This window comes from Oryctolagus cuniculus, chromosome 6 (assembly GCF_051225735.1).
Source record: "Oryctolagus cuniculus isolate XC-2025 breed Fujian yellow rabbit chromosome 6, ASM5122573v1, whole genome shotgun sequence".
Classification (NCBI taxonomy): Eukaryota; Metazoa; Chordata; class Mammalia; order Lagomorpha; family Leporidae; genus Oryctolagus; species Oryctolagus cuniculus.
Window position 1 is genome coordinate 68,131,721 of NC_142872.1, and position 21,274 is coordinate 68,152,994.

General features: G+C 50.7%; 1 protein-coding gene and 1 long non-coding RNA gene across 7 annotated transcripts in view; one reads left to right on the plus strand and one right to left on the minus strand.

Annotated features, from left to right (window-relative positions):
• Positions 1–21,274, plus strand: part of RASGEF1C (RasGEF domain family member 1C) — an 89,270-nt gene that overhangs the window by 745 nt on the left and 67,251 nt on the right. The window lies entirely within an intron of this gene.
• On the minus strand, positions 5,076–11,362 carry LOC138850063 (uncharacterized). Its single transcript, XR_011389448.2, has 3 exons — positions 7,479–11,362; positions 6,563–6,677; positions 5,076–5,888 (listed from the first exon to the last, which is right to left on the minus strand). It is a non-coding gene; the product is annotated as an uncharacterized LOC138850063 (long non-coding RNA).

Consider the following 21,274-nt stretch of genomic DNA (forward strand, 5'->3'; position numbering starts at 1 on the left):
TCAGAGGGCCTGCAAGGGCGGGCGGCTGCTGGGACTCTGGGTGTGTCCCCACGCAGTGACAGTGGGCAAAGTCCAGGGACTGCTGTTTAGATGGGACAGTGAGGTCTGGAGGGGCCCTGGGGGAGGGGCGGGGGAGGAAGAAGAGGCGCCCTCTTGCCTGCTCCGTGCTCAGCAGCTGGGCTAGGAGCTGGCCAGGGTGGGTGGTAAGCATCCCAGCCGCCGGCCCCTGGGGTTGTGAGGCACCGTGTGCTGTGCTGAGCCCCAGAAGCCAGAGAAGGCTGCTGGGAACATCCGCCTGCCAGACAGGCGCTGTGTTCCATTCCACAGGTGAAGCAGCTGAGGCTTAGAGAGACAAGACCTGCTCAGAGTCGCAGGGCCATGCTCACGCTCCAGCTCCAACAGCACGAGCTTCAAAAGCCATAGGGCAGCTACAGTGCCAAGCAGCCTGCCTGGGGCGGCCCAGTCACTCCCGGTGCATCCACTGAGCGCCTACTGTGTGTAGCTGGCTCCCTGCCCCGGGTGGGAGGGGGCGTTGAATGAGAACAGTAATCAAAGAATACACCGAGGTGTGCACAGGGGCGCCGTGCTAGGGGCAAAACACATCAGGGGGACTGGGGCAGAGAGAGGCCCGGGTGGGGGGGCAGAGCCTCAGACTGGCCAGGGGGGTGTCCCTGAGCAGTCACCTCTGCCTGCGACAAAAGGATTGGATCCCATCGATAAGGTCTGAGCGAACAGCAGGTGCAGGTGGTGGGGGCAGCGGCTGGAGCAGACAGGTGGCGGGGGAAGGGGTAGGGGCTTGGGTTTTCATCCGGGTGCCGTGGGCATTCCTCGGAGGGTTCGGTGTTGGAAGGACGCCTGATGGCCTGTTGGCAGATGGAGAGGGAGCGGGGAGGAGGTGCCAGCACTGGCCAGGCGGAGTGGCCGTGAGCACATGGAGGGAGGTTCTTGAAGAGCAGCCAGCTGGCTGTGTGGCTTGCCAACTGTTGTAGATGAGAGAGCCTGGTTTGGGGTCAGGTGCTGCCCATTACCTGAGCTCAGTGCTGCTCCCCAGTGTCCCTGTGCACAGAGGGGCACCTGCCGAGGTCAGAGGAGAGGCTGGTGCTCAGGCTGAGGCTGGGCCCTGCATCTGCGAGTCTCTGAGCATCGCTGCAGCTCCCACTGCTGTTTGGGCTGAGACCTGGAGCCAGCCATTTCTCCAGCAAGCCCAGGCTGCCAGGTTCCTGGTTGGAAGCCAGGAGCTGAGCACAGCAGTGAAGACCCTGCGTCGAGAGTGCCTGAGTTTGAGTCCCAGTCCTGCTTCTGACTCCAGCTTCCTGCTGATATGCACCCTGGGAGGCAGGGTGCACCTCAAGGAGTTGGGTCCCTGCCACCCACGTGGGCGACCCAGACTGAGTTCCTGGCTCCTGGCTTCAGCCTCACCTAGGCCTGACTATTGTGGGCATTTAGGGAGTGAACCAGTGGATGGAAGATTCCTATCTGTCTCTACCTTTCAAATAAAATTTTAAAAAGTATATATATTAAAGGAACATGTTACTTAAAAGCTGAAATCTGGGTAGGGTTCACCCATTGCCACATTGGCATCACAGCCTCTGGACTTGGTCAGCGGTCCTAGACAGGTATCTTGTCTTAAAACGTAAAATTAATATTTGCATCTCCTTTCTCCCACCCTGAGAGACTGGCTCCCCACAGCACCGATATATTTAGTCGTTTGCCTAATCCTAGAATTCACCCCAAATCTTTTCAGAATTACTGCTGATGAAAACCTACAGGGTCAAGTCCAGGGTTTCTCTGGGTGTGCGGTCAGAGCGCTCAGTGACCCTGCTATCAATTTGATCCTGTGTCAGCTTCATGTGTTCTTGCAAACATTCATTTTGGGGCTTTTCCTGTAAACATGATGCTGTAACCTTTTTTTTTTTTTATATATGTACGACATTTCTGTGCGCAAAGGTCAAAAGCATACCAAGCTCCACTCACAAGTCCCCATGCCATCCCTGGGTCTTCCTCCATGATCCCATACACAGACACACCCATCCTAGTTTCTGCTGCTTCTCTTTTTTTCAAAGCGAGCCCTGAATGCGTTATGACAAAGGTTAGCCTGTGCATGTCTTCTGTGCACCTTGTTTCTTTTGATCGGGAGCAATGTGGCAATCCCTCCTTCCATGTGTCTTCCTTCACAGAGCTCCCAGCTGGTGTCCCGGGATGCACTTGGGGTTTTGCCCCAGGTGTTTGTAATTGAAAGTAATGGAGGATGAGTAACCTTGAACATGTTGTTTGCATTTGTGGAGATGTGTCTTTAAAGATTTATTTATCTATTCATTTATCTAGATTTACTTATTTATTTGGCAGGCAGAATGATGGAGACACACACACACACACACACACACACACACAGAGAGAGAGAAAGGGAGAGAGAGCGAGCTTCCATGCACTGGTTCACTCCCCAAATGCCTGCAACAGTGGAGACTGGGCCAGGCCACAGCCAGGAGCAGGAACTCCAGCCGGTTCTCCCACATGGGCAGCAGAGACCCAACGACTTGAACCATTTTCTGCTGCTCTCCCAGGTGCATTAGCAGGGAGCTGGCTCAGAGCACCTGGGACTCAAAACTGGTGCTCACAAATGGAATGTTGATGTCTCAAGAGGTGGCTTAACCCTCTGTGCCACAACACCAGCCCCAGGAGGTGTATCTTTAGAATAAATTCCTACAAGAACTAGGAGTAGATGTGTGTTTATTTTACTGGATATTCCCGAATTCCTCATCAAGGGATTGCACCTTTTTGCACTCCTACTGCCGATGGATGGCAGTGTCTTCCCCATGGCCTCACTGACTGAAGAAATATTTCGGTGCATTTTGAATTTATGTTTATATTATTAGGAATGAAATTTTATATCCTTTCATAGGTTGGAGTCATGTGGTTATCTTTTTCTATGAATTATTTGTCCATAACGTTTTGCCTACTCTTTTGTATTTTTGACCATTTTTTCCTTGAATGTAAAAGTTAGCTTAAAATACGATATAGGGGCGGAGGTTTGGCACAGTAGGGGAGATGCCACTTGGGAAGCCCACATCCCGTATCAGGCTCCTAGGGTGCAGATCACGGCTCTGCTCCCAATTCCAGCTTTCTGCTAATAACGTGCAGCCTGAGAGGACAGGTGATGGCTCAAGTAGTTTGGGTCACCGCCACCCACGTGGGAGACCTGGATGGAACTCCTGGTTCCTGCCTTTGGTCTGATCCAGCCCCAGCTATGTGGGATTTGGGTGTGTGTGGGGAGGGCTCTGCCTTTCAGATAAATAATATAAATAACACAAGAAGATATATATATATATATATATATATATATATTTGTCAGGCAGAGTAGACAGTGAGAGAGAGACAGAGAGAAAGGTCTTCCTTTTCCGTTGGTTCACCCCCCAATGGCCGCTGTGGCTGGTGCACTGGGGCCAGCGCACCATGCCGATCCGAAGCCAGGAGCCAGGTGCTTCTCCTGGTCTCCCATGGGGTGCAGGGCCCAAGTACTCGGGCCATCCTCCACTGTACTCCTGGGCCACAGCAGAGAGCTGGACAGGAAGAGGAGCAACTGGGACAGAATCCGGTGCCCCAACCAGGACTAGAACCCGGTGTGCCGTCGCCGCAGGCGGAGGATTAGCCTATTGAGCCACGGCGCCAGCCAAGGATATTTTTAAAAACATGTACATATTAGCTAGTATTTATAATTTGCTATACTGCAAATATTTCTACTGCTTTTTTTTTTTACTTTGCTTATGATGGGTTTTCCTATAAAGAGACTCACTCTGATGTAGTTGATTTAATCACACTTTGATTATACCTGGTTTTGAATCATAGGTAGAACCCATTTCTAATTATTTAAGCCCAATTATTTAAGAATTCATTGTGTTTTCAATACCGTAGGGGTTGTGTTTCATCTGTGCTTCCAATTTTCTACTTCTCCGGATGCCTGTCCCTCTCTCCCAACACCAGGTATTAAAAGCCCATCTTTTCTCAGAGATCTGAGATGTGCCTTAATCGCATGTCAGCAGTCCAAAGGCATGGGCCTGCTTCTGCTCTCACAGGCTTGGCCGTTCCTGTTCATCAGCATCTCGGGGTGTGTGTGTGTGTGTGTGTGCACTCCACTTGTCGTTGCTGTCCTCCACTATCTATCTGACAGGGCTCGTCTCATCTCACTGCTTTTTAATTTATGAATTCCCAGCTTTCCAACACGCCGCTTGTGTTTGGGGAAGGAACGTACGAAGTGCATATATTAAATTCAGGATTATTCACATCTTTATGAAAAGATGCACTTTAGACAAAAACCAGGTCTCTTTCTGTCCATTCAAGGCTGCTTTCAGGAGTGTTTTGTTGAGGTCTTCCTCACAGAGGGGTTTTACATTTCTTGTTAGGTTTATTCATGAGTATTTTACTTCATTTGTTGTTATTAAAAATGTTTTTCATCAACTATGTTGTCTGACTTGATTCTGTGTCATTTTATTTTTCTACCTTACTAAATGCAAATACACTTGTTGGTAGTTTTATCATTGATTATCTCAGATAGTTCAGCTCCTTTACTGATTTTTATGAATCTGCTTTTTTTTTTTTTTAATTTTTGACAGGCAGAGTGGACAGTGAGAGAGAGAGACAGAGAGAAAGGTCTTCCTTTGCCATTGGTTCACCCTCCAATGGCCGCCACTGCCTGCGCGCTGCAGCCGGCGCACCGCGCTGATCCGATGGCAGGAGCCAGTTGCCTCCTCCTGGTCTCCCATGGGGTGCAGGGCCCAAGCACTTGGGCCATCCTCCACTGCACTCCCTGGCCACAGCAGAGAGCTGGCCTGGAAGAGGGGCAACTGGGACAGAATCTGTTGCCCCGACCGGGACTAGAACCCGGTGTGCTGGCGCCGCAAGGCGGAGGATTAGCCTAGTGAGGCGCGGCGCCGGCCTGAATCTGCTACTTTTTTAAATGAAATTGGCTAAATCCTTCCACGTCAATATTAAATATTGGATGTATCTTTTCCTGAACTTTGTAAAATGGCCTCTAGTACCTACCCCACTGAAGAAGATTCTGATTTTAGGATGGGGAGAGATAATAGATAGATAGATAGATAGATAGATAGATAATAGAAAGAAGAAAAGAGAGCATGAAATAATTCCCATTTTATTAACTGGATTTTTTTAAAAACTAGGAATAAGTGTTAATTTTTGTTGAAGCTATATATGGAGAGAATTATGGCATGTCTCTTCAGCACTAACTTTTTAAAATATTTATTTTTTAATCTTTGAATTCAAAGGCAGGGAGAGAGAGAGAGAAGGAGAATCTTTCATTCACTGGCTCACTCCCCATATCCAACAACCAGGGCTGGGCCAAGGCCAAAGCCATGAGCCTGGAACTCCATTCAGTTCTGCCATGGGGGTGTCAGGGACCCAAGTACTTGGGCTATCATTTTCTGTTTCCCAGGATGCACTTGCAGGAAGCTAGATTAAAAGCAGAGTAACAGAGACCCAAGCCAGTGCTCCAGTATGGGAGGCAGGCATCCTAAAAGGCGGCTTAGCCCACCGCACTGCCTTGTTCGCCCCTCTGTAGCACTATTTATGGGAAGAATCATGACTAGATGACCCATGTCAGGCTTGGGACTAGGGTAAGGCAAACAGTCAGACACAAAATGTGTGAATCTTAACACGAAGCCCTTCTTTCATTCCTGAAATAAATCCACTTGGGCACAATGTGTTTTGATAGACATGGTTTTATTAGTTCCCTGTTGCTCTGTAACAACTTTCCATGGACTTCGTGGCTTCCAGCAACACACATTGGTGGCGTCCTAGGTTCTGTGGATCTGGGTCTCGGCGTGGCTGGTGTTGTCTCTGCTGGTGTTGTCCAGGACTGGGTTCTCATCTACAGACTGCACCAGAGAAGGATTTGCTTTCCACCCACGTGGTTGTTGGCAGCCCTCGGTTCTTTGGAGTTGAGGGACCGAGGACTTAAATCTGTGGCTGGATGCTGGCTTTCCGGCCACCCTCCACTTCTAGAAGCCACCCACATTTTCTAGGGACACCTGCAGTGCCTGCCTCACGGGCTTCCCCAATGCAGCCATTTGCTTCCTCAAGCCAGCAGTCTCCAGAACAAATCAGCAAGTCAGATTCTCAACGTAGCATGACATACATACCCTGACCGCGTAACCTAACCGTGGCCATATCCCATCACCAGCGCCACATTCTGTGGGTTAGGGGAAAGTCAGGGATCCTGGCTGCTCTCCAAGGCATGAATGCCAAGAGATGGGGACTGTAGGGGTGGCCGTCATGCAGACCCTCTGCCTCAGAGTGTTGGACTCTGCTTGTTGGTACTGAATTTTTGCTGCTGCTTCCTCAGGCATCACTTGGTCAGACACAGTTTAGCATCTGATGGTTCCCTCAGGAGGACCTGTGAGGACCCCACCCCCCAATGCTTGCTTTCAGTGCCCTTCATATTTGAAGGACAGGTGGGCTCACCCTTTCTGGCCTTAAATGTGTTGCAATGCCACATGTTGTCAAGAAGTCTGCTATAAATGTGTTTTCCTTGCCCATGTAAGTGACTCACTCATTGTCTGGAGTTCCAGAGATGTTTTCCTTTGCGTTCAGTCTGAGTTCTTTCGCTAGAACAAGTCTCGGAGTGGATCCATCCGGAATCAGTTGTCTCAGGCACATGGGGGAATCTGGGAATGTACAGATTCAGGCGTTTTTTTACCTCCAGGAAGTAGTCTCAGATTATGGTTTTAAATGTGAATTACATCTCACTCTTCTGATTTTCTCCTTCAGGGATTCCAATAATACATATGTGTGTTTAGATCTTTTTTTTCCTTTTGTTTCTACCACTTTATGATTCTCTTTATTACTTTGTTTTGGGATTGCTTTCATTCATTTCCTTAATGAATATTATTAAATGTTTAGCCAAAGCTGTTATCCCTCTGAAATCTTTTACTGTTCGTTTCTGAGCTGATTTTGTCATTTTCTTTCTTAGGCTTGGGCAACTCTAACTTCACGTCTACCTAATGTTTGGGTCCATTTCTGTTTTGGTTTTCAATTTAGAGTCTGTTTTTTTCATGTGTCTGGATGTTTTCTTAGTGTTTCTCAGTCTGTTGAGGCTTCTATGAGAAAATACCACACACTAGGTGGTTTGTGAACCACAGGGAATTTATTTCGCAGTTCAGGAGGCCCGCCGACCTGGGTCTGGCTCCGGGATGGCGCCTGCTCAGCCCCACACCGCAGAGGGGGAAGGGCACCCCAGGACCCGATCGCCTCCCGAGGGCCCCACCAGCCAACACCATGCCCTTGGGATTTCAACGTGAATTTGGGGGCCACACAAACACCCCATCTACTGCAGCAGGCAACTCAAGCCGGGCGCAGCGTGGTAACCTTGTTACCGTTTTCACAATGGCTGGCAGGGAGAATCTGTGTCGGCCCCTAGGTTGGCGACGCATGGCTATGATCTGTGTCTTCCCTCAGCTCCGGATTACCCTGGAAGGCTGCGGGCAGACGCCGGGGGCTCGCGGCTGCCCTCTTCTGTTGGTGCTGGGCCTTGATGTGGGGGCGCCGGCTCCCGTTCCCATTTCACTTTTACTTCTGTGGGGTCGTGGATTCCAGTGCTAGCGGCATCCATTTCCCGCTACGCCTGCAATGGCTGCCGAGGACCGCTTGAGCTGCATGCCTGACCCCTACGTGGGCGGAACTTCCTCTTCCTCGGGCTTTTCTTCCCGGTTCATGGCCCCCGTCCGCGCAGCTTCCGCCCTGAGCTTCCCGCGTGCCCACACTCGCACGGGCTCTGGCGCCCGTTCTCAAGGTTTCTTTCCTAATTCGCACCAGTTTAAGAGGCACCGCATCCAGTCCCCCCATTATGCTGTAGGCGGCTGGAGCTGGTTCTGTTTCCTCTCCTGGCGGTTACGGCAGGCGGGTTTGCGTCAGGGCAGCTGCCATCTTGGGGGGGGGGGTCCTCAGCTGTCCTCAGCCTCTGCCCTTGGGCAAGTGTCATGCGCTCTGGTGTCTTGTCTTCACCGTCATCTGCCCAGCTTTTAACCATGTGGGACATGTGCTGTGTCTTCTGCTAAACCGTGTCAGAGCAGGTGGTGGGAATCGTGATGGCATCAGAATCACCATAGAACAGGGAAATTCTACAAACCCACAGGCCACATATCGCACCCCAGGAATTCAACAGCAGCACAAAGATTCTCTGTCACCCAGTGCATATTTGCTTTTCCTCAGTCGCCCCCAATAATGTTCTTTTTGGCCTTATTTTAAGATCCAGGATCCAATCTGTGATCAACACTGCATTTGTTTGTCTTATTTTAGATCTTTTTTTCATCGTTCCTGACATTGTTTTGATGGCTCCATGTGAATTTTCTCCCACAATTTGGATTTTTTTTTTTCCAGACTGCTTGAAATCTGATTCAGGCTAAGCGGTTTCTAAGTTGTTTTAGAATCAGAGGATGTTCTCTAAGCCCACCCTGCCTTTCGCCTCCTGGTCCCGCACCCCCCGGGCCTGGGCGTCAGCCAGCAGGTATGTGGAGGGGAGGAGTAGCACTGGGGGGCCACGGCCTGAAGTCTTCCCCAGAACATCTTGTGATGCGATTGGGCTCCTTCCTCATTCCCAGTGCCCTTCCTGTCACAGGGGGCTGCCTCCACTCCTTCAGACTCTGTGGGTTCCTCTGTCAGCAAAAAACGCTCATGACTTGCCAGGCCTGCCGAAGGTCCCCACAAGCAACCAGGTATCACAGCAGATCCCCAGGTCTCCAAGGCCCAGGTTTGAACTCATCTGCTGTGGCCTGAATGTTTCCCTATAATCATGTGTAGCCCCCTGGTGTGACGGTACCGGGAGGTGGGAGGTGCAGCTTTCAGGAGCTGGCTGGGTCATGAGGGCAGAGCCCCCCTGAGTGGGACGAGTGCCCCCTTGTGAGAGGTGCATGGGAGTTGTCACAAGGGGGCGCAGCAACAAGGCCCCATGTGTGGGGCAGAGAGCAGCCCTCAGCATACCCCAAACCTGCCGGCACCTGATCCTAGACTTCGCCGCCGCCACAACTGTGAGAAGTCCATTTCTAGTATTTAGAAATTACCCAGCCTGCAGCATTTTGTTAGAGCAGGACTAGCATCCACCAGTTCCCTCACTGGGGACCCTCTCAACGTGCTCAGGTTCACTCTAGGCCTCAGGTTGCACAGGGGCCAACTGCGTAGGGGCCAGACCCAGAGCAGTGTCTGCTGGACTTTCTCCTCTGCTCAGTTTCAGAGATGAGGGTTGGGGGCTGGATCCCCCCCCCCCCCACTACCAGGCAGAGCTTCCTGTGGCCCTGTCTGCAGGGGGTGCCCTCTGGGGCCTGACTGTGGGTCCTGCAGATTCCCGCAGTGTCTTGAGCCACCTCCAGTGCATTGCCACCTGGGTCGCCCCAAACTACTGGAAGCGTGACCAGGAAGAGCCCTGTTTCTAACCTGAGTGCGGCCCATGGGTGCATCCACCCTGCACCGAGGAGACTCCTATTTGGGGTCCCAAGCAGTGAATGTGGCTGAGGGCGGGAAGGGGCCCACCTCATAGAAACAGCTCACCAGCGCCTCTGCAGGCTAACTGTTTCCTTGGTTCCTGTGGTCGTTTGCTGGTTGAATCCAGACAGCATTCAAAAGTGCCAGAACCTGGCTGTGTGATAAATAATAAATGACCACTGGCTCTCTGATAGTTCAAACACCTGTGCAGTGCCCCTGGCTGTGTGCCTGTCACCGCCTCACAGCAGGCTCAGGGACATGAGGGACTTCTGGGGGTCAACCAGCCAGGAGGGGCTGCGAGCTGTGTCTGCTGTTTGGGTTTCGCCATCTACAGTCTGGGTGACTTTGCAGCAGCAGCAGCGGTGTGGCCTGCACTCGCCTCCTGTCCTTGAGGGGCCCTGCTCTCTGCTCTCTGCTTGCCCCCTGCCGTGGTTTGACTATGGTGCCTCCTGCAGAGGCTTTACTGGAGCTGTAAGAGGTAATAGGTCTTTGGGACCGGTGCTGTGGTGTAGCCAGTAAAGCTACCGCTTGCAGTGCCGGCATCCCATATAGGCGACGGTTCGAGGGTTCGAGTCCCAGCTGCTCCCCTTCCGATCCAGCTCTCTGCTATGGCCTGGGAAAGCAATAGAAGATGGCCCACATCCTTGGGCCCCTGCACCCATGTGGGAGACCCGTAGGAGGCTCCTGGCTCCTGGCTTCATATCAGTGTAGCTCCAACCATTGTGGCTGATTGGGGAGTGAACCAGCGGATGGAAGACCTGTCTCTCTCTGCCTCTCCATCTCTCTCTGTGTAACTCTGACTTTCAAATGAATAAATAAATCTTAAAAACCATAAGAGGTAATAGATCCTTAAAGGGCCATCACTCTCCTCCCTGGAGTGAGTCCCTGCAGGTGCTGGCACCTTCCCAGCCTCTAGAACCATGGGCTGAAATAAGCCTCTTTGTTCATAAATTCCCCAGTTCAGGTGTCTTGCCACAGCAGCAGCAAATAGGCTAAGACATCTCTCAGCCGTCCACCCAAACGAAGGCCAAGTGGCCCCCTGGCTTCAGGTCTGGGCTGGGCTCAGCCAGGAGCATCTTTCTGCACACCCAGGAGCCTTTCTGTCCTGGGAGCCGTCAGAAACCCCTCTACACTGGCCGCGCCCTGGGTCCCAAGGTCGGAGTCCCCTGTGCCCCACAATGATCTTGTCCTTCACAAGGGTGTGTGGGTGCAAGCACTGGGGCTCTTAAGTGCCCGGTGTGCTCCCCTACACTTCTTCCATACGGGTGCGACTCTTGGCAGATGGGCCTGTTCCAGAGAGACCGGGGTAGGGGTCAGCAGGACGCTGGATGCAGGGCTGGCCACAGGTGCCCAGCAGTAAAAGGGACCTTGTCCTGCAGTGGAGGCTCGGGGGGAGCCTCCCGGAGCCCAAAGCACCTGCTCTATATTTGGTGTTAATCGAGTCTCCCAGGACTCAGCAGAAGCATCCGCTTTGCAATACAGAGCATGTATTGACTGCCTGGCACCCACCGTGAAGGCCATGCCAAGTTCTTTCTACAGTGTTTGTGGGGGGGATGCATTTGAAAAGGTTAATAAAGTTCATCAACTCCTAGCGAGACTGACCAAGAAGAAACGAGAGAAAATATAATTTACCAACACCAGGAACGGGAAGGTGGTGTCCCTGCAGGTTCTGCACGCACGAACAGGATGGTAGAGTCTGTGTGTGACGCCTGCCGGCGCATTCGCCGCTTTCCATGAAGCAGACGATGGCTTACAGCCGTCCTCACTGCGGTCAGTGGAAGAAGCCAGAGAAAACCGGGACACTTCTATTTCTGCTCAAGACATTGAACTTCTGACAAGACACCTTCCCAGACAGACAGCTTCAGGCCCAGCAGGCTTCCCTCATGAATCCTGCACAGTACTTAAGGAAATACCGACACACCCTTGTTTAATTAGAACAGTCTATCTGACAGTGACACGTAGAAGAGAGAGGGTGGATCTGTGGACGCCCTTGTCATCTTTGTGTGGGAGTGGGTGCAAGTCATTTACAAAACAGCTCAGAATTAGCTAGCAAGGCTCGTACCTGCTGGGAACCCCGGCAAGGAGCAGTTCCACTGCTGAGCTGTCCCAAGGGAACGCTGTGCCGGTGCCTGTGCCTGTGCACGCCCCCAGAGCCCTGCTCTTGGTGGCTACACCTGGAAGCCACCTCTGTCCCATGGGTAGGAAAAGAGAAAAAGAAATGTGGTACACTCACATAGTGGACCGTCAGTAGGGTCATGGGAGTAAAGAGAACTGTATACAAGGTGATGCCAGCTCCCTAAGACGTTAAAAGCAAGCACACTCGACCATATATTGTGTAGGGGAACAGGTTTATGAAGTGAAATTATTTTTTAAAAATTCAGTACAATAGGGGCTGGCACTGTGGTGTAGCGGATAAAGCTGCCACCTGCAGTGCCAGCTTCCCTTGAGTGCCAGTTCGAGTCCCAGCAGCTCCATTTCTGATCCAACTCGCTGCTATGGCCTGGGAAAGCAATAGATGGCCCAAGTGCTGCACCCATGTGGGAGACCCAGAAGAAGTTCCTGGCTTTTTTTTTTTTTTTTTTTTTTTTTTTTTTGACAGAGTTAGAGAGAGAGAGAGAGAGAAAGGTCTTCCTTCTGTTGGTTCACCCCCCAAAATGGCCGCCACGGCCAGAGCTACACTGATCCGAAGCCAAGAGCCAGGTGCTTTTTCCTGCTTCTTCCTGGTCTCCCACGTGGGTGCAGGCGCCCAAGCACTCAGACATTCCTCCACTGACTCCCAGGGCCACAGCAGAGAGCCGGACTGGAAGAGGAGCAACCGGGACTAGAACCCGGCACCCATATGGGATGCTGGTGCTGCAGGTGGAGGATTAACCAAGTGAGCCACGGTGCCAGCCCGCTCCTGGCTTTTGGCTTCAGATCAGCCCAGCTCCATCCCTTGCAGCCATCTGGGAGTGAATCAGTGGATGGAAGACCTCTTTCTCTCTCTGCCTCTGCCTCTATGTAACCCTACCTTTCAAATAAAATCAATAAATCTTTAAAAAAAAATTCAGTGCAATAAAAATGTTAATCATGTCACATAAAAGATGTTAAATTATTGTGGTTTAGCCTTTTTTAAATGTATACATGAAGGAGCTTTAAAAAGTTCATTGAAGGGTTCAAAGGACACAAGCACTTGAACCATCTTTCACTGCTTTCCCAGGCCATAAGCAGAGAGCTGGATCAGAAGAGGAGCAGCCAGGACACGAACTGGCACCCATATGGGATGCCGGCACTACAGATGGAGGCTTAGCCTACTATGCCACAATGCTGGCATAAGCTGATCTTTTAATTTCATTTTTCCAGGAACTTTTTGAAGTATCCTTGTTCATCAAAACATCATATTGTAAACCATTATTATTCATATACAATGTTTACTTGTAAACTATACTTTAAAATCAAGCAATGAGTAAATTATTTTTAAGTTCTAGCTAGTGAGAGAGGGAGGGTAGTGAGGCTGACAGGGGTGTGTGGAAGGCCTGCAGGTGTCTCATTTGTCATCACGCACTGTGGCTGATGCACGTGCCGCAGGTCATCTTTCTCTGCGGCATACTCATTGTCAATGGATACAGGTTGAGAATCCTTTATTTAAAATGCTTGGGACCAGATGTGTATCAGATGGTTTGTTTTCTCAGATTTGGGGATATTTGCATACACATAGTGAGACATCTTGGGACTGAGACCCACGTCTAGACAGGAAATCCAGTTGTTTTCCTAAGCGCCTCATACACGCAGTGTGAAGGTCATTTTTGGTGGTATTGCTGCGGTGCCTGCATTTTCACTCTGACTCATCGCGTGAGCTCAGGTGTGGGATTTTCCACTTGCGGTGTCCTATTGCCACTCGAAAATGTTGGATTTTGGAGCATTTGTATTTTGTTATTTTCAGAATAGGGTTGCTTGACCTATAATAAACTCTTCCTTAAACAAGAAAAAAGAGATTTATGTATTTTTTAAAGATTTATTTATTTATTTGAAAGTGAGAGTTACACAGAGGGAGAAGGAGAGTCAGAGAGAGAGAGGTCTTCCATCTGCTGGTTCACTCCCCAATTGGCCGCAATGGCCAGAGCTGCGCCGATCTGAAGCCAGGAGCCAGGAACTTTCTCCAGGTCTCCCCCGTGGGTGCAGGGGCGCATACACTTGGGCCATCTTCCACTGCTTTCCAAGGCCATGGCAGAGAGCTGGATCAGAAGTGGAGCAGCCGGGGTCGAACTGGCGCCCATATGGGATGCCAGCACTGCAGGAGGCAGCCTTATCCGCTGCACCATGGTACTAGCCCCAAGATTTATGTATTTGAAAGGCAGAGTATCATAGAGAGGAAGAGAGAGAGAGAGAACCTCCCATCTGCTGGTTCACTCCCCAAGTGCCTGTAGCAGCCCAGCCAGGAGCCTGGAACAGGCACTCCGGCCATCATTCAGTTGCTGCATTCGCAGGCCCATTAGCTGGGAGTGGGACCTGAAGCCAAGCACCCGGACTTGACTCAGTGCACTGCAGGAGGCTTCAGCGGCTGCTCCACGGTACTGGCCCCTGGAATGTTCTCTGGAGAGGCTTTTCACACCTTCCACCCATCCTCCTGCTGGCTGTGTTCCCACGTGGGAAAGCGCCAGGGCACCTCTGCCTGAGGGTACCCCTGAACTTGTGTGAGCGCCACAGGCAGGGTCAGCCCAGAGGCAGGATGTGCAATGCCCCCTGCTGCTCGTGGCTGTAGGGGCCGGGAGTCAGGCAGAATGTGTGGCTGGGGCAGGAGGAGAGTGCGGAGCCAGGGAGAGCCCTGGCTGCTCAGCACCCTCTCTGCACTCCCTCGCCGCAGCCTGCTTACGGGGGTAGATGGAGGAGTGTCAGCTACAGCACCTGGGGCCGTCCTTGCAGGGGCGGGGCAGCCTGCACACCCAACGCCCAGACGCTGACTGCTGGGCATGCGGCTGACTCTGCAGCCTCAGAGAAGGCTCATCCTGCTCTGCAGCCCAGCAGGGGTTTGCAAGCTGCGTGGACCCTGTGTCACGTTCCCATACTTTGCTGTTTGCTGGTAGTGCCCATCTCCTGACCACACTAGAACTTCTCCCAGCTCAACACTTCCGACAAGCCCCTTAGGAATGCAAAATTGCACACTCAGTAGTTTCTGCAAGCATGGCCAGGATGTAAGGAGGCTGAGATGGCAGGCATGTGACAGCTGCTCCCAGAACGGAGTCCCAGCCCGGGGCCTGCGGTTTGCACACAGATATTTGTGCGTGAGCACAGCCAAATCGCATTAGCACTTTGGATGATGGAAAGGACTGTAGCCGCCTGCACGCCACGCTTCTGAAATGCTTGCCGGGGAAAATGTACTTCTCTTTTGCAAACAGTGAGGATAGAAAGGAGGAACAAATCAGGTTATTGTGCTGTAACCAATTTCATGTGCGGAGTCGTTGACAGATGCGCATTTCGTGTAATAAATGTGATCGGTGATGTTGCCACTCACCGTAATGAGGGGAGAGAGACTGGAAGCCAGCATCCTGCCTGGACAGGGAGGATGGCTCAGCCATTCAATCCTCCCAGAACAGGGAGGGCAGCCCAAGGTCACACAGCACCCAGGCCTGGTGTGACTTTCAGGAGAAAAGTCACAAAATTTCCTCTTGCCTTTTTTTTTTAAACCTTTTTTCATGCATTAAAAAAAAAAGAAACGTGAAGCATGGGAGGAGCATTGAATGGCCCCATACTCTCCTCTCAGCTCCCACAGTTGTCAGCATCTGTCCCCCACCATCAGGGTCTTCAAGAAGGTCTAGGCGCAGTGTCAGGGGTGATTGTCACAGAGCCTAGGACGCTGCTTGGGACCCTTGCATCCCTCATCGGAGTGCCTAGTTTGAGTACTAGTTCCCTCTGTGTCTGATCCAGCTTCCTGCTAAAGAACACCCTGTAAAGCAGGAGATGGCGACCCAAGTACTAGGGTCTTTGCTACCCATGTGGAAGACCCGGATGGAGTTCCCAGGCTGTTACAGACATTTGGGGTGGGGGAAGCCCTATGGGAGCTCTCCTCCTCTCTCTCTCTCTCTCTCTCTCTCTCTCTCTCTCTCAAACAAAATAAATAAATAAAAATTAATTAAAAACTAAGGCACAATATCACTGCCCCTGTCGTGACTTTGACATGCGTGCATCTTGGAGTTTTATTTGCATAACCGACATGCCACTGACACAGCTCATGAAATTAATAATAATTCTTCATATTGCTGTCTGTTTGCTGGTGCTATGAGAAAATCCCTGCGCTGGTAATTCATGCTGAAGAGAGGTTTACTGAGCTCCCGGCTCTGGAAGCTGAAGTCCGACAGCCTGGCATCTGCAGCTGCTGGCACCTGGCAGGGCCTCGTGCTGCCTCCCGACAGGGCCGAGGCGTCAGAGCCGGGCACTGGCTTGGGTCTCTGCTTCCCCACTTTAGAAGGTCATGGAGGCCACTGTGGGGAGCCCCTCCCTCAACCTTACAGAATCCGATTTGCCTCCTAAAGGCCCCCGTGCAGATACCATTAAGATGACTTGGAGCATGAAGGTTTGGGCGGCACCTCCAGACCCCGCCCATCATCAGGAGCCCCAGTTGTTTCTCGTGGGTTTTACCGCTGGTTCCGTCAGCATGCATGCAAGTTCCACGTTTTGTGTGGCTTCATGTATCTCTTCAGTCTGTATTTCTAGGATAGACTTTGGTTTTTTGTTCGCTTTGGTCTTTATTCCATTGATTTGTTGGGGACCTAGAGATATTTAGCCTGCAGACTTGGCTGTTGTGTGCTGCTGATGTCCTCTGACCTGTTTGTTCCCAACACGACCCACAGGGTAGTTAGGCCTGCATTAGCACAGCCCTGTGGAAGTGCAAGGCCAAGCCCCGTGAGTCCTTTGAAGTTTTCTAGAAGCCATATCAAACGGTAAAATTAACTGTAATCACATTTTCCTTAACCCAGAATATCCAAAACATTACCATTCCACGGGCTGGCGCTGTGGCGTAGTGGGTAAAGTCACCGCCTGCAGTGCCGGCATCCCATGTGGGCGCTGGTTCGAGACCCCGCTGCTCCACTTCTGATCCAGCTCTCTGCTGTGGCCTGGGAAAGCAGTAGAAGACGGCTCAACTCCTTGGGCCCCTGCACCCACGTGGGAGACCTGGAAGAAACTCCTGGCTCCTGGCTTTGGATCTGCGCAGCTCCGGCTGTTGCGGCCAATTGAGGAGTGAACCAGCAGATGGAAGACCTCTCTCTCTCTGCCTCTCCTTCTCGCTGTGTAACTTTGACTTTCAAATAAATAAATAAATATTTTTTAAAAAATTACCCTTCCACTGAGTCATCGATATCACTAACGAGGCATTGTACGTTCCTTCTTGTCTTCAGAATCACAGGAGTATCTTGTGCTTGCAGCACATGTCCATTCCAATGTTGTTATCAGAAATACTTGGCCTGCATTTAGGTCCCATAAAAATTACAATTGAAAACACACTTATAAATGTTCTAATGGCTGAGTCCAATAGCAGGTTTTCTAAACTTTGAACAGCTGTGCATGTGACCGACAGCAACACTCGAGACCCAGGTAGCAAGTGGGAGCCATTGCCACGGTCAGGAGACTGACCCGAGCCCTCCAGCTTTTTCACACAGCACAGTTATGTTTGACTGTGTCCATGTTGGGAGCATCTTCCTTCCAATGCTAGGGGTCTGTCTGCTGTGTGGGCAGACAACAGTTTGCTCACTGCGATGGTCCAGAGGTCCCTGCCCCCAGGGGCACCCGTCCTTCCCTGGCACCTGTTGATGTGGCGGATTAGGCTATTAGGTTGTTGTGTAGCTACAGTCACCAGTCAGTTGACTGTAAGGTAACATTGTCTTGTGACATGATTGCTGTTTTTAGCCCTTGCATATACTCCTGTGGAGCTGTGGTCTTTCTACTTTTTACTGGCTGAACATTATGGTTAGTGGTACATTAAGCCTGTGATTATAGAGGGGATTGAAATTATGTGTTTTGCAAAAATTAAAAAAAAAAGAAGGGAAGAAGGAGGGGAAGTGAGGGGGGGAGGGAAATATGGTTATCCTCTTAGAATACCTATGCAGGGCTGGCGCTGTGACCTAGCGAGTAAAGCTGCCACTTGCAGTGCCGGCATCCCATATGGTGCCAGTTTGAGACCCAGCTGCTCCACTTTCAATCCAGCTCTCTGCTATGGCCTGGGAAAGTATTGGAAGATGGCCCAAGTGCATGGGCCCCTGCACCTAAGTTGGAGACCTGGAAGAAGCTCCTGGCTCCTGGCTTTGGATAGGCGCAGCTCCAGCCATTGTGGCCATTTGGGGAGTGAACCAGCAGATAAAAGGCCTCTCTTTCTGCCTCTTCCTCTACCTCTGCCTTCCTCGACCTCTGCCTCCCTATAACTCTGCCTCCCAAATAAATAATTTTTTTAAATTATACCTATAAAGTACATGAAATCTATTCTCTTTCCATTAATAAAAAATTTTAAAGTGAGATTATCCCGGGTGGGTCTGACTGAATCTGGTGAACCCTTCAAGAACAAGGTCCTTCCTGAAGTGGGGGTTGAAGCTCTAGAGAGTCTCCTTGTGGCCTTGAAGAACCAAAATGCCATCGCTGAGCAGAAGGTGGAGCCTCTGAGAGCTGGGGCCCTTGGACTGACTGGGCTGGATTCTGCCGACCACCGCCGAGCTCAGATGAGACACTGTCTCAGGCTTTTTCTGCGGCTATGGCATAATACCTGGCATTGGTAGTTTATAGAGAAAAAGGTTCATTCTGACTACCATTCTGGAGGCTGGGGAACCCTCCAGTTTGGCTGCCATCACTGAGGGCCACGCGCCGTGTCAACCCAGAGTGGGAAGATGGAAGGCCAGGTGGGCACTTGAGGAAGAGACAGCATGAGAGCCAATCCCCGTTATAACAGCCCCCTCCCACGGTCAGGCCAGTCCCGCCAGAGCCAGGGCTCCCTCGCTTGAAAAAGGCATGCATCTGCCCTCTCACCACCTCTGATCACCATTCCACTGGGGACAGAGTTTCTGTGTGTGTTTTGTGGGGGAATAAGCCACAGCACCGTGAGTTCAACCTTGGGAGTCCCCAAGCAGAGGACTGGATTGGAATGTTCTAGAATCCTGCCCACGGGAACTGAGATGTTGTAAGTTTATCTTGTTTAAAATCATGGAACTTGTGGTCACTTGTTACACAGCAATAAGAAACCAACTCATGTATCTATGGTGTCTGCTGTTGGTGCTTTAGGACATAAATAAATTGCTGTGGATATTTATAAGCAAGTGTGTGCATGGATGTTGATTTTATTTTCGTTCCCATTTATGAGTGAAATGGGTAGGTCATGTAGTTAGTTCACATTTAATTTTCTAGGAAATGGCCAAATTATTTTCCAAAGGGGTTTGGACCATGGTGCATTCCTTGTAGTGATGTATGGAGATTCCAGTTGCTCTACACACTTGCCAGGTTTGGCACTGCCAGTCGTTTGCATTTTAGCTCTTCTAATAGGTTGTATCTCACTGTGACTTCAGTGTTCCCCAGGAGATAATGGTGTTGGGAGCTTTTATTTTTTTAAGATTTTATTTATTTAAAAGGCAGAATCACAGAGAGGCAGAGGCAGAGAGAGAGAGAGAGAGACAGAGAGACAGAGATCTTCCATCCGCTAGTTCACTCTTCAAGAGGCCGCAACAGCTGGAACTGGGCCAATCTGAAGCCAGAAGCCAGCTTTTTCTGGGTCTCCCACGCGGGTGCAGGGAGGGTGCAAGGACTTGGGCCATCTTCTGCTGCTTTCCCAGGCCATTAGCAGGGAGCTGGATCAGAAGTGGAGCAGCCAGGACTCAAACTGATGCCCATATGGGAGGCCGGCACTGCAGGTGGCAGCTTTACCCGCTATGCCACAATGCCAGCCCCTGGGCACCTTTTCTTGTCCCTGGCTGTCATCTGTGAGTCTTTGGTGCAGTGTCAGTTCATGTATTTTGCACATTTTTAATTGAGTTTGTTGGTTTTTTTTTTTTCTGAGAACTCTTTCTATATCGTGGATACAAGCTCTATTTCACATAAGTGATTTGTAAATTCCTCCAGACACTATGTGGCTGTCGTTTTATTCTCTTCATGGTGTCTTTTGAAGAGCAGAAATTCTTAATTTTGGTGAAGTAAACTTTGTTCATTTTCCTTTTGGATTGTGTTTTAATGTTTATTCTGAGAAATTATGACCTAACCCAGAATTATAAAGATTTTCTCACACATTTTATTCTGGAAACTTTATGGTTGCAGCTTTTATTTTTGTGTCTGTGTTCAATTTTTAGTTAATTTCTGCCTTTGGTGGAAATAATGGATAAATATCAATGATCTGGGCCGGCGTCGCGGCTCAATAGGCTAATCCTCCGCCTAGCGGCGCCGGCACACCGGGTTCTAGTCCCGGTCGGGGCGCCGGATTCTGTCCCGGTTGCCCCTCTTCCAGGCCAGCCCTCTGCTGTGGCCAGGGAGTGCAGTGGAGGATGGCCCAGGTGCTTGGGCCCTGCACCCCATGGGAGACCAGGAAAAGCACCTGGCTCCTGGCTCCTGCCATCGGATCAGCGCGGTGCGCCAGCCGCAGCGCGCCGGCCGCGGCAGCCATTGGAGGGTGAACCAACGGCAAAGGAAGACCTTTCTCTCTGTCTCTCTCTCTCACTGTCCACTCTGCCTGTCAAAAAAAATAAATAAATTAAAAAAAATATATCAATGATCTGCATCAGATAACGGGTTGTTCCAGCATCATTTGCTGAAATGATCATGCTTTGCCACAGAACTGTGTTTGGCTGTATTTTTGTGGCCCTGTGTCTAGGCTCTGTGAACCCAGCGAGCTTCTTCCCTAGCTGTTCAGCCGATCTCTGTGTCTGTCTTGATGCCAGGACCCACTGTCTTGCTTACTGTAGCTTTAAAATAGGTCGTGAAGAGAGATGGTGTCTTAGCCCACCCTTTGGAGATATAACAGAATACCTGAGACTGAGTAGTGTATGAAAAAGAGATTGATTTGGTCCATGGTTCTCCTGGATGGAAAGTCCCATCAGCGTCGCGCCAACTTCTGGCTGCACCACAGTGTGCTGGAAAAGCAGGAAGGGAGCTGGCTGCTTGCAGAAGGGGCGTGTGAGGGAGCCAAAGCAGGAGAACCAAGCTCACCGCAGTCACACCCTGCTCTGAGAACTAGCCTGTCCCTTCCAAGGTGGCACCCCACAGCCTGCCTCTCTCTCTCTCTCTCTCCTCTCTCTGTTTCTCTCTCTCTCTCTCTCAAGATTTATTTATTTTCTTGAAAGTCAGAGTTACACAGTGAGAAGGAGAGGCAGAGAGAGAGAGAGAGAGAGAGAATCTTCCATCAGCTGGTTCACTCCCTAAATGGCCACAATGGCTGAAGCTGGGCCAATCCAAAGCCACGAGCCAGGAGCTTCTTCCAGGTCTCCCATGCGGGTGCAGGGGCCCAGGCACTTGGGCTGTCTTCTACTGCTTTTCCAGGCCATAGCAGAGAGCTGGATCAGAAGTGGAGCAGCTGGAACTTGAACCAGTAAAGCCCCACCCGCTACACCACAGAGCGGAACCCCTAATTGTCTCTTAAAGGCCAGCCACCTCCACACCACTGCACTGAGGACCAACACATGAACCATCAGAGGGCCCTTGCATTCCACACCCAGGATGGGCATTTTGGGTTTGACTTTGGGTTTCATTTGCCTTTCTTTTTCCAGTTTCTTAGGGTGGCAGCCAGTGTCATTGATTTCAGATGTTTTTGTTCTACAGTAGGCATTTACTGCTCTAAATTGTTCTGTTA